This window comes from Pseudophryne corroboree (assembly GCF_028390025.1).
Source record: "Pseudophryne corroboree isolate aPseCor3 chromosome 3 unlocalized genomic scaffold, aPseCor3.hap2 SUPER_3_unloc_15, whole genome shotgun sequence".
NCBI classification, from domain to species: domain Eukaryota; kingdom Metazoa; phylum Chordata; class Amphibia; order Anura; family Myobatrachidae; genus Pseudophryne; species Pseudophryne corroboree.
Window position 1 is genome coordinate 1,782,468 of NW_026967503.1, and position 14,089 is coordinate 1,796,556.

The following is a 14,089-nucleotide window of genomic DNA, read 5'->3' on the forward strand; positions in this document are numbered from 1 at the left end:
GCTCTTTGAGCCGATCCTGGTTGCAAAAATATTGGGGGAAAAATGACAGGGGTTCCCCCATATTTAAGCAACCAGCATCGGGCTCTGGTCCTGGTCCCAAAAATACGGGGGACAAAAAGAGTAGGGGTCCCCCGTATTTTTAAAACCAGCACCGGGCTCCACTAGCTGGACAGATAATGCCACAGCCGGGGGTCACTTTTATATAGTGCCCTGCGGCCGTGGCATCAAAAATCCAACTAGTCACCCCTGGCCGGGGTACCCTGGGGGAGTGGGGACCCCTTCAATCAAGGGGTCCCCCCCCCCCAGCCACCCAAGGGCCAGGGGTGAAGCCCAAGGCTGTCCCCCCCCATCCAATGGGCTGCGGATGGGGGGGCTGATAGCCTTTGTTGTAAAAGAAAAGATATTGTTTTTAGTAGCAGTACTACAAGTCCCAGCAAGCCTCCCCCGCATGCTGGTACTTGGAGAACCACAAGTACCAGCATGCGGCGGAAAAACTGGCCCGCTGGTACCTGTAGTACTATTACTAAAAAAATACCCAAAAAAAGACAAGACACACACACCGTGAAAGTATAATTTTATTACATACATACACACATACATACATACTTACCTTAAGTTCCCACGCAGGTCGGTCCTCTTCTCCAGTAGAATCCAAGGGGTACCTGTTGAAGAAATTATACTCACCAGATCCAGGGGTCCAGGCTCCTCGGCAAATCCAGGGTTAATCCACGTACTTGCAAAAAATAAAAAAACGGTGTCCCGACCACGAACTGAAAGGGGACCCATGTTTGCACATGGGTCACCTTTCCACGAATGCCAGAAACCCACTTTGACTTCTGTCTAAGTGGGTTTCTTCAGCCAATCAGGGAGCGCCACGTTGTAGCACTCTCCTGATCAGCTGTGTGCTCCTGTCCTCACTGACAGGCAGCACGCGGCAGTGTTACAATGTAGCGCCTATGCGCTACATTGTAACCAATGATGGGAACTTTCTGCTCAGCGGTGACGTCACTTTACTTGCCTTCTTTGCTGCAGTTTTGCATTGTGTACTGATAAGCCTATTATCCATGAGCACCCCCAAATCTTTTTCCACTACAGTTACCCCTGTAATATCCCCATTTAGAGTGTACGATGTTTGTGTGTTTTTTGTCCCAAAATGCATAATTTAGCATTTTTTTATATTGAACCGCATTCCCCATTTAGACGCCCAGGCTTCAAGTTTACATAAGTCATTTTGTAGAGACTCCACATCGCTGTCTGAATTACCTTACACAGCTTAGTATCATCCACAAAGATTAACACTGTGCTTTCCAGGACTATTCCTAGATCGTTGATAAATATATTGAACAGTAGCATGCCAAGTACGGACCCTTGTGGTATTCCACTAACTACTAGTGCCCAGCTGGAGAACATCCCATTGACCACAACTCATTGTGCCATGTTATCAAGCCAATTACCTATCCATGTACAAATAGTATATCCTAGACCAAGTTCCCTTAATTTGATGATCAGTCTCCTGTGAGGCACTGTATCGAAGGCTTTTGCAAAATCTAAATACACCACATCCACTGCTTTTCCCTGATGAAGATTCTCACTCACTTCCTCGTAGAAGCTAATTAAGTTAGTTTGACATGATCTGTTCCTTACGCTCCCCCCTTCTCCACCCCCAAATAGTTCACTACCCCCATCCTTACTGCTCTCCCTAATTAACCCATAGCTTCTAGCTAAATATTCCCCCCAGGCTCCTAGTTTAAAAGTTCCTCCAATCTTCTAACCATCCTGCCCCCCCAGCACCGCAGCCCCCTCTGAATTCAGGTGCAATCCATCGCAAGAAGAATAAAGTATGAGTGCGCTGTCAGCGGCAGCCAGTATGGGGGAGGTCAGCCCCCAAATGAATAGACAATAGATGACGCCTGACTGAGAAGTCCACCCAGTGTTCCAGGAACATAAACCCCTCCTTCCTACACCAGTCTCTAAGCCACACATTTACCTCCGTGATCTCCCTCTGCCTCCCTGGGCTAGCACATGGCAATGGTAATTTCTCTGACGTCCTAGTGGATGCTGGGAACTCCGTAAGGACCATGGGGAATAGCAGGCTCCGAAGGAGGCTGGGCACTCTAGAAATATCTTAGACTACCTGGTGTGCACTGGCTCCTCCCACTATGACCCTCCTCCAAGCCTCAGTTAGATTTCGTGCCCGGCCGAGGTTGGATGCACACTAGGGGCTCTCCTGAGCTCTTAGAAAGTAATAGTCTTAGATTTTTTTATTTTCAGTGAGACCTGCTGGCAACAGGCTCACTGCAACGAGGGACTAAGGGGAGAAGAAGCAAACTCGCCTGCTTGCAGCCGGATTGGGCTTCTTAGGCTACTGGACACCATTAGCTCCAGAGGGATCGACCGCAGGCCCAGCCTTGATGTTCGGTCCCGGAGCCACGCCGCCGTCCCCCTTACAGAGCCAGAAGCAAGAAGATGGTCCGGAAAATCGGCGGCATGAAGACTCTGTCTTCACCAAGGTAGCGCACAGCACTGCAGCTGTGCGCCATTGCTCCTCTCTCACACTTCACACTCCGGTCACTGAGGGTGCAGGGCGCTGGGGGGGGGGCGCCCTGAGGCAGCAATAAAAACACCTTGGCTGGCTAAAATACCTCAATATATAGCCCCAGGGGCTATATATGAGGTAAATACCCCTGCCAAAATTCCATAAAAAGCGGGAGAATAGGCCGCGATAAAGGGGCGGAGCCTATCTCCTCAGCACACTGGCGCCATTTTTCCCTCACAGCTCCGCTGGAAGGAAGCTCCCTGGCTCTTCCCTGCAATCTACAGTACCAGTAAGAGGGAAAAGAGAGGGGGGCATTAAATTTGGCAGTATATACATTATATTTTATTGAAAAGCAGCTATTAGGGACATAACTCAGTTAGTCCCTGTATATATATAGCGCTCTGGTGTGTGCTGGCATACTCTTACTCTGTCCCCCCAAAGGGCTTTTTGTGGGTCCTGTCCTCTGTTTGAGCATTCCCTGTGTGTGTGGAGTGTGTCGGTACAGCTGTGTCGACATGTTTGAGGAGGATAATGATGTGGAGGGGGAGCAGATGCCTTTAGCAGGGATGTCATCCCCTGGGGGGCAGACACCTGAGTGGATGAGTTTATGGCAGGAAATGAGTGCACGTATAGACTCCTTACATAAAGAATTTGACGACATGCCGACTGTGGGACAGCCGAGTCTTCAGCTCGTGCCTGTCCAGGTGTCTCAAAAGTAATCAGGGGCTCTGAAACGCCCGCTATCTCAGATGGCACAAGTAGATGTCGACACGGATACTGACACCAGTGTCGACGACGATGAGTCAAATTTAATGCCCGTTAAGGCCATTCACTGCATGATTGAGGCAATGAAAGAGGTGTTAAATATTTCTGATTTACATCCAGGTACCACAAAAAAGGGTATTATGTTTGGGGAGAAAAAACTACCTGTAGTTTTTCCCCCGTCAGATGAATTAAATGAAGTGTGTGAAGAAGCGTGGGCTTCCCCTGATAAGAAATTGGTAATTCCTAAGAAGATACTAATGGCGTTCCCTTTCCCGCCAGAGGATAGGTTACGTTGGGAAACACCCCCTAGGGTGGATAAAGCGCTCACACGTTTGTCTAAAAAGGTGGCACTACCGTCCCAGGATACGGCCGCCCTTAAGGAACCTGCTGATAGAAAGCAGGAGGCGATCCTGAAGTCTGTATATACACACTCAGGCATTATACTCAGACCAGCTATTGCGTCAGCATGGATGTGCAGTGCTGCCGCTGCGTGGTCAGATAAATTGTCAGAAAATATTGACACAGTAGACAGAGACACGATTCTGCTAACAATTGACCATATCAAAGACTCAGTCTTATACATGAGAGATGCACAGAGGGAAATCTGCTGGCTGGCATCTAAAGTAAGTGCATTATCCATCTCTGCTAGGAGATGCTTATGGACTCGCCAGTGGACAGGAGATGCAGATTCCAAGAGGCACATGGAAGTTTTGCCTTATAAAGGGGAGGAATTATTTGGGGATGGTCTCTCCGACCTAGTTTCCACAGCAACGTCTGGGAAGTCAGCATTTCTACCCCATGTCCCCTCACAGCCTAAGAAGGCGCCATTTTATCAGGTTCAGTCCTTTCGGACCCAGAAAAACAAGCGTGGAAAAGGAGGGTCTTTTCTGTCAAGAAGCAGAGGCAGGGGAAAAAGGCTGCAGCAAACAGCAGGTTCCCAGGAACAAAAGTCCTCCCCCCGCTTCCTCTTCCAAGTCCGCCGCATGACGGTGGGGCTCCACAGGCGGAGCCAGGTACGGTGGGGGCCCGCCTCATGAATTTCAGCGATCAGTGGGCTCGCTCACAGGTGGATCCCTGGATCCTTCAAATAGTATCTCAGGGATACAAGCTGGAATTCGAGGCGGCTCCACCCCACCGGTTCCTAAAATCCGCCTTGCCGATTGCTCCCTCAGACAGGGATGCGGTGCTAGCAGCGATTCACAAGCTGTATTCCCAGCAGGTGATAATCAGGGTACCCTTACTTCAACAAGGCCGGGGTTACTATTCCACACTATTTGTGGTGCCGAAACCGGACGGTTCGGTGAGACCCATTTTAAATTTGAAATCCTTGAACACATACATAAAAAAATTCAAGTTCAAGATGGAATCGCTCAGGGCAGTTATTGCAAGCCTGGACGAGGGGGATTACATGGTATCCCTGGACATCAAGGATGCTTACCTGCATGTCCCCATTTACCATCCTCACCAGGAGTACCTCAGATTTGTGGTACAGGATTGCCATTACCAATTCCAGACGCTGCCGTTTGGACTCTCCACGGCACCGAGGGTATTTACCAAGGTTATGGCGGAAATGATGATACTCCTTCGAAAAAAGGGAGTTTTAATTATCCCATACTTGGACGATCTCCTAATAAAGGCACGATCCAAGGAATAGTTGTTAGTGGGAGTAGCACTATCTCAGGAAGTGCTGCGCCAGCACGGCTGGATTCTGAATATCCCAAAGTCACAGCTGGTCCCCACGACACGTCTAATGTTCCTGGGAATGATTCTGGACACAGTCCAGAAAAAAGTGTTTCTCCCGGAGGAGAAAGCCAGGGAGTTGTCTTCTCTAGTCAGAGACCTCCTAAAACCAAAACAGGTATCGGTGCATCACCGCACGTGCGTCCTGGGAAAGATGGTAGCTTCTTACGAAGCAATTCCATTCGGCAGGTTCCATGCCAGAATTTTTCAGTGGGACCTGTTGGACAAGTGGTCCGGATCGCATCTTCAGATGCATCGCTTGATAACCCTGTCCCCAAGAACCAGGGTGTCTCTTCTGTGGTGGCTGCAGAGTGCTCATCTTCTGGAGGGCCACAGATTCGGCATACAGGACTGGGTCCTGGTGACCACGGATGCCAGCCTACGAGGCTGGGGGGCAGTCACAAAGGGAAGAAACTTCCAAGGACTATGGTCAAGTCAGGAGACTGCCCTTCACATAAATATTCTGGAACTAAGGGCCATTTACAATGCCCTAAGTCAAGCAAAATCCCTGCTCCTACACCAGCCGGTGCTGATCCAGTCAGACAACATCACGGCAGTCGCCATGTGAATCGACAGGGCGGCACAAGAAGCAGGATGGCAATGGCAGAAGCCACAAGAATTCTCCGATGGGCGGAGAATCATGTACTAGCACTGTCAGCAGTGTTCATCCCGGGAGTGGACAACTGGGAAGCAGACTTTCTCAGCAGGCACGACCTCCACCCGGGAGAGTGGGGACTTCATCCAGAAGTCTTCCAAATGATTGTAAATCAATGGGGTTGTCCACAGGTGGACATGATGGCGTCCCGCCTAAACAAAAAACTAGAGAGGTATTGCGCCAGGTCAAGAGACCCTCAGGCAGTAGCTGTGGACGCTCTAGTGACACCGTGGGTGTACCGGTCAGTTTATGTGTTCCCTCCTCTACCTCTCATACCAAAAGTATTGAGAATAATAAGAAAGCGAGGAGTAAACACAATTCTCGTGGTTCCGGATTGGCCAAGAAGAGCGTGGTACCCGGAACTTCAAGAGATGATCTCAGAGGACCCGTGGTCTCTGCCGCTCAGACAAGACCTGCTACAGCAGGGGCCCTGTCTGTTCCAAGACTTACCGCGGCTGCGTTTGACGGCATGGCGGTTGAACGCCGGATCCTGAAGGAAAAGGGCATTCCGGAGGAAGTCATTCCTACGCTTATTAAAGCCAGGAAAGAGGTCACAGCAACTCATTATCACCGCATATGGTGGAAGTATGTTGCATGGTGTGAGGCCGAAAAGGCCCCAACGGAGGAATTTCAACTAGGTCGATTTCTGCATTTCCTGCAAGCAGGAGTAAATATGGGCCTAAAACTGGGCTCCATTAAGGTACAGATCTCGGCTCTGTCGATTTTCTTTAAAAAAGAACTAGCTTCAGTACCTGAAGTTCAGACGTTTGTTAAAGGAGTGCTGCATATTCAGCCCCCGTTTGTGCCCCCTGTGGCACCTTGGGATCTCAACGTGGTGTTGAGTTTCTTAAAATCACATTGGTTTGAACCACTAAAAACCGTGGATCTGAAATATCTCACGTGGAAGGTGGTTATGTTATTGGCCTTGGCTTCTGCCAGGCGAGTATCAGAATTGGCGGCTTTGTCTTGTAAAAGCCCTTATCTGATTTTCCATATGGATAGGGCAGAATTGAGGACTCGTCCCCAGTTTCTCCCAAAGGTGGTGTCAGCGTTTCACCTGAACCAGCCTATTGTGGTGCCTGCGGCTACTAGGGACTTGGAGGACTCCAAGTTGCTAGACGTTGTCAGGGCACTGAAAATATATGTTTCCAGAACGGCTAGAGTCAGAAAATCTGACTCGCTGTTTATCCTATATGCACCCAACAAGCTGGGTGCTCCTGCTTCTAAGCAGACTATTGCTCGTTGGATTTGTAATACAATTCAGCTTGCACATTCTGTGGCAGGCCTGCCACAGCCAAAATCTGTCAATGCCCATTCCACAAGGAAGGTGGGCTCATCTTGGGCGGCTGCCCGAGGGGTCTCGGCTTTACAACTTTGCCGAGCTGCTACTTGGTCAGGGGCAAACACATTTGCAAAATTCTATAAATTTGATACCCTGGCTGAGGAGGACCTGGAGTTCTCTCATTCGGTGTTGCAGAGTCATCCGCACTCTCCCGCCCGTTTGGGAGCTTTGGTATAATCCCCATGGTCCTTACGGAGTTCCCAGCATCCACTAGGACGTCAGAGAAAATAAGAATTTACTCACCGGTAATTCTATTTCTCGTAGTCCGTAGTGGATGCTGGGCGCCCATCCCAGGTGCGGTTTATCTGCAATACTTGTACATAGTTATTGTTAACTAAATCAGGTTATTGTTGAGCCATCTGTTGAGAGGCTCTGTTGTTTCATACTGTTACCTGGGTTTCATATCACGAGTTGTACGGTGTGATTGGTGTGGCTGGTATGAGTCTTACCCGGGATTCAAAATCCTTCCTTATTATGTCAGCTCGTCCGGGCACAGTATCCTAACTGAGGCTTGGAGGAGGGTCATAGTGGGAGGAGCCAGTGCACACCAGGTAGTCTAAGATCTTTCTAGAGTGCCCAGCCTCCTTCGGAGCCCGCTATTCCCCATGGTCCTTATGGAGTTCCCAGCATCCACTACGGACTACTAGAAATAGAATTACCGGTGAGTAAATTCTTATTATTTCAGAGAATATTACCCTAGATGTCCTTGCCTTAAGTTTCTTGCCTAAGTCCCTATAGTCTTTCGTAAGGACATCCTACCTGCCACTAACTTTGTCATTGGTGCCAACATGCACCAAGACCGCCGAGTCTTTACCAGACCTTCCCAACAATCTATCTACCCTGTCCGCGATGTGCCGTACCCGAGCACCCAGAAGACAGCAGACTGTACGGCGATCACGGTCCCAGTAGCAGATTGCCCTGTCTTCCTGATAATAGAATCCCCTACCACCACAATCTGACTAGCTACCTTACTATCTTTTTTCCCATCTGTTCCGGGGGGACAGCTCTTCTGGTTGCCAGAGGAAACTGTCTCCTCTGGTTCCGTCATTTCCTCACTGCCATCCTCAGAATCTTCATCCAATCGGGTGAATTTATTGGGGTTTGGCAGATCGGAGATGTCCTGTCTTCCCCTCCCCCTCTTCTTCTTCCTTCTAACCATGACCCAGCTGTCTACCTGATCTTCCTCGTCTACCAGTGATCCCCCTGCAACTCCTCCACCATTCTGTGTAAACTTTGCTCGAGATTGTGAATGCTCCTCGGTCGCATAACGATCCGCTCTAGATCAGTTACCTGGGCTTCCAGGACGGCCGTACGGTCACATCTCGCACAGATGTACCCGCACTTGGACTGTTGTGTCAGGTGCTCATACATCCTGCACGACACGCACTGAGTGAGATTCCCAATCTCGGCCACACCCATTTTTTTATTAGTGCTAACTCCCTGTTACCTTCAGAAAATCAAAAAGAGGGGGAAAATTAATATATAAGGAATATATAAGGAACAATAAATAAATAAAATAAAGGAATAAGGGACACTAAATAAATAAATATATATATAAATAAAGGGATAGGATAAGTATACATTTAGTACAAATACAGGGACTCAACAATAAAATACAGTAATGGACAAAGGAAGACAATCAGTTATACAGCACAGTGGGAAAAGCTAATAGGGAAAGTTACTACTCATCTGCTCCACTGATCTGTGCACAGAAGTTGTTCTCCCCGGCTGCAGGCTCCCTTCCCCACCGGCTGTTGGCTCCCTCCGGCCGCTGCTTCCTCCTGGCTGCTGGCTCTCCCTGGCTGCTGGCTTCCCCCTTGCTGCCGGCTTCTGGCTCCCCTGGCTTGCGGCTCTAGCACCTCGCCGCTCCGTCCTTGTGTGCACCCTTGTGTGTGCGTGCCCAATGTCACTTCCGGTTCCAGTCGCTCGATGCTCTATCTCAGTAATAGATTTCTCATACATACTTGAAATGTATTTGTAGTTGATTACGTGCTCATATTGATTATTATACTAATGTATAACCTGTGACTGCTGAATTTACTATAATTCTATCCGTTTTTTTCTGTCTATTCCGATCTTCAATACTTGTACAAAGCAGGTTAGAGTCGGATTTTATGTCACTTTAACAAAATTTAAAGTTATTACAGTCGCAAATTGTGTAGTACACTGTGCAAGTGTTTGATTATTTATCATGTCTAAGAGCGGCAAGGATGAGGAAAATACACTCACAGCAGCACCAATACTCATATCATGTTTGTCAAAGCTGGTTAACCTCTCAGGATCTGGTTCAGAATTTTTTTTTAGCTTTCACCAAAGTCTCTCTCTGCAAGTTGAACCCCCATGGGCTACCTTTGTGCAGACCTTTATCCAGTGTAGCTGAGTGGATAATTCCAACTTCTGTACCAGGGATAGGTTACACTATTAACCCTTACATGCAGCATTCCACCTGGGGTTTATCACATCCAGCAGGGAGGCAGCAGCCTCTCAACAAAACAGGCTGAAAGGCCAGTGGTAAGTAAAAGACATAGACATGAAACAACATCTTCACAGTCTACACATGCTTCAGATGAGGATTCTTTGGAGAAAGAAGACTCATTACACTCTGGTTCTGCATACGAAGATGAGGAGGAAGGTCTCAGCTCAGTGGACATATCTGAGTTAATTAATGTGATGAAAGCCATGTTATCATTATAAGAATCAGCAGAGCCTGTGTTAAAATCCAAGTCAACTGTGTCTAAATGTCCCAAAACAGTCAGGACTGAGTTTCCTGGGTCAGAACAGCTGAAGGAAATTATGGAAGAGGCTTGGGCTACTCTCAGTAAGAAATGTAGAATTCCAAGGAAATGGAATTCCAATTATCCTCTTCTGGCTGAGGACTTTTTAAACAGGGAGGTGGCCCCCAAAGTAGATCTGCATGTCATTCGGTTACTGGGAATATCTACATTACCTCTGCCTTCAACATCATTAAATGTCATGGATAGGAGAGTTGATGGTTTTCTAAAAAAAACATTTTTTTCCCTGTCTGGGGCAATCAGAAGACCAGTCATGGCTTCAGCCTGGCTGGCAAAAAGCAGTGGCTGCCTGGGCTGATGCATTGGAAATGGATCTTTCAATTGCATATAGAGAGCAAAAATCTCATGTAGCACATATCAAACAGGCTGCAATGTTTTTGGAAGAAGCAGCCTTGAATATGGGTACTATTGCCTCTCGGGTATCAGCTTTAGCAGTAGCCACTCGCAGAGCAGTTTCGCTACGTATATGGGTGGTCATTCCGAGTTGTTCACTCGGAAGCTGCTTTTAGCAGTTTTGCACACGCTAAGCCGTGCCTACTGGGAGTGAATCTTAGCTTATCAAATTTGCGAACAAAAGATTTGCAATATTGCGAAAAGACTTCTCTGTGCAGTTTCTGAGTAGCTCGAGACTTACTCTGCCAGTGCGATCAGTTCAGTGCTTGTCGTTCCTGGTTTGACGTCACAAACACACCCAGTGTTCGCCCACACACTCCTCCGTTTCTCCAGCCACTCCCGCGTTTTCCCAGAAATTGTAGCGTTTTTTCAAACACTCCCATAAAACGTCCAGTTTCCGCCCAGAAACACCCACTTCCTGTCAATCACACTCCGATCTCCAGAACGATGAAAAAATCTTGTAATGCCGTGAGTAAAATACCAATCTTCATAGCAAATTTACTTGGCGCAGTCGCAGTGCGAACATTGCGCATGCGCAATTAGCGGAAAATCGCTGCGATGCGAAGAAAATTACTGAGCGAACAACTCGGAATGAGGGCCATAGAAAGCTTATTCAGAATCCAAAAAGGTTTTGGAGTCTTTACCTTTTACTGGAGATATTCTTTTTGGTAAAGACTTATCCAGTATCTTGGAGTCAGAAGCAGACTCCAAAAAAGTGAAGTTTCCTTCCACATACAAATTCAAGCCTAAAGTTCTGGCTTTTCAGCCCTTTCCGTCTCAAGTGAAAACAAAAGAAAACAGTCCCAATACAACAAGTCTGGTGTTAAAGCCGAATTATAATAATAATAGAGAGTTCTCCATTGTGATGATATCAGTGGCGTAACTAGAAATTTATCTCCCCCAAGCCAAAAAATTATTCGGCGCCCCCCCCCCCCCCCCCCCATCATTTGGAGCAATAAAGGGGTCAATATGCGCGCAGCAAAAAAGGGGTGTGGCTTCGTTGGAGTGGGCGTGGTTTCATTGGAATGGGCGTGGCATTGCAGGAAAAAACTACCTTATACCCCAGTTTTGCAACCTGCATGCCCAGACGTTTGCCACCACAGGAAAGAAAAATAATCCTGATTCATGCCCCTTACATTGTAATTTTTCCTCCTTATAGTAATGCCCAGTATACATTATGTCACATACTGCAATGGCCCTTAGACATTATGCCACACACAATAATGCACATGACACAGTATGCACACACCATAATGCCCCTGACACATTATGCCACACACCGTAATGCCTGTGACACATTATGACAGGAATCGCAATGCCCATTATACATTATGCTACACACTGCACTGCCCCTGATACATTATAGCACATACAATGTCTGTGACACATTATGACACACACTGCAATGTCCGTGATACATTATACCACACACTGCAATGCCCGATACATTATAGCACATACAATGCCTGTGACACATTATGCCACACACTGCAATGACCTTGAGACATTATACCACAATGCCCGTGATATAGTATACCATACACCGTAATGCCTGTGACACATCGCAATGCCCATTATACCCTATGCCACACACCGCAATGCCCGTTATATATTATGCCACACTGCAATGACCCTGAGACATTATACCACATACCACAATGCCCGTGATATAGTATACCACACACCGTAATGCCTGACACATTATGACACACACCGCAATGTCCGTGATACATTATGCCACACACTGCAATGACCCTGAGACATTATACCACATATCACAATGCCCGCGATATAGTATACCATACACCGTAATGCCTGTGACACATTATGACACACACCGCAATGTCCGTGGTACATTATGCCACACACCGTAATGCCCATTACACATTAAGTCCTACAGTAAGGCTTCTAATTACTTTTCAATTACCTGCTCGTTGTCAGGGGTTTCATGCACTGGGTGTCATGCTCGTTGCCATGGGTTTCATGCTCTTGGTTCCATGCACGGTGCCAGGGGTTTTCATGCTCAGGGTGTCATGCTCGTTGCCAGGGGTTTCATGCACTGGGTGTCATGCTCGTTGCCAGGGGCTTCATGCACTGGGTGTCATGCTCGTTGCTAGGAGGTAGTCCTTGTTGCTAGGGCTGTGCTCCCAGTGTCACATATGTCCCCAGTGCCAGATATTCCCCCACGGTGCCAGGTACTCACATGCCCCCAGTGCCAAATATAGACCCCCCCCCCATGTGCCAGGTACACATATGCCTCCCCAGTGCCAGATATTCCCCCACAGTGCCACATATGCCCCCAGTGCCAGATATTCCCCCCCAGTGCTATATATGCCCCCAGTGCCAGATATTGCCCCCCCTGTGCCATATATGCCCCCAGTGCCAGATATTCCCCCCAGTGCCACATTTGCCCCAGTGCCAGATATCCCCCCCGTGCCACATATGTCCCCAGTGCCAGATATTCCCCCCAGTGCCGTAAATGTCCCCAGTGCCAGATATTCCCCCCCCCTCCCTGCCAAATATGCCCCCAGTGCCAGATATTCCCCCCAGTGCCATAAATGTCCCCAGTGCCAGATATTCCCCCCAGTGCCATAAATGTCCCCAGTGCCAGATATTCCCCCAGTGCCAGATATGCCCCCAGTGCTATATATCCCCCCAGTGCCAGATATGCCCCATCAGTGCGTCGTCGTCCCCCTTCCTCCGCCGCCGCTCCCCCGCTGTTAGGAGGGACACGGAGGGCACAGTGCGCGCCTCTCCTGTGTCCCTCCTGTGTCTCCGGTGGCTGCGGGTCACTGTAATAAAGGAAGTGCTCACGAACGGCACTTCCTTTATGAGACCTGCGGCCGCCGGAGACCCAGGAGGGACACAGGGAGGCGCGCACTGTGCCCTCCGTGTCCCTCCTAACAGCAGGGGAGGAAACGAGACCGCAGACTGACATGCGGACGCTCGTCCGCATGTCAGTCTGCACTAAATCAGTGGCGCCCCCGCAGCCCTCGCCCCCAAGCCACCGCGAGGGCAGTGGGGGCAGTAGTTACGCCACTGGATGATATTCAGCATATAGAATTTATTATCAAAGAGGGAACCACTCCCAATATTCTGCACAGAGGAGCCTGGACCAAGACAGAATTCATCAATGAGCCTGTGTCTTTAGAACACTGACTTTACATTATTTATACCATGACATTATACAATTATTCATAGCTTATTTACAAACAAGGCGTACATATAGATTAAATCATGGAGATACATTGGTTGATGAAATGCCAAATATGGTCAGATTAGCTAATTAAAGAGAGTGGTTTTATCCATAAGATGGCAGACTTGTCCATGAAGCTTGAATCTCCTATACATAACAATTAGGTTCTCTAATAGGCTTCGTTGTCATAAAGGTCATTCTTGTTCATAATAACGTGTTGTCTAAAGTGAAGGTCCATCAGATATTCCATGATATGTCCTTGTTCTGCCACAAAGTCTCATACAATATCATTGAGCACTCGTTATCTACACACAGGCCTTGCTACTAGCCACATAAACACCTAATCAAATGATGCTCAAGGGTTGTGGGAGAATATTACTCTGTGCATAGTAACTCTATACTAAAAGAAGACACTGTTTAAGGGAACATTAGAATATCAAGACTCATAGCACAATTAATGAGACAATACAGGATATTTGACTTAACTTCAACATTCCACTGTTTTGTTTAATCTCTAAACAACTATCATATAATAAATCAAATATTCACCATGTTTAAATTATTTGTCTGGTGATGAGTGGAGTAGTGTGAGATGTGAGATAGAATAAGGAAAACCCGTTCTCTGGATGCAATCGCTGGCACTAGTCCACTGAGTATCGATGCGAAAAGC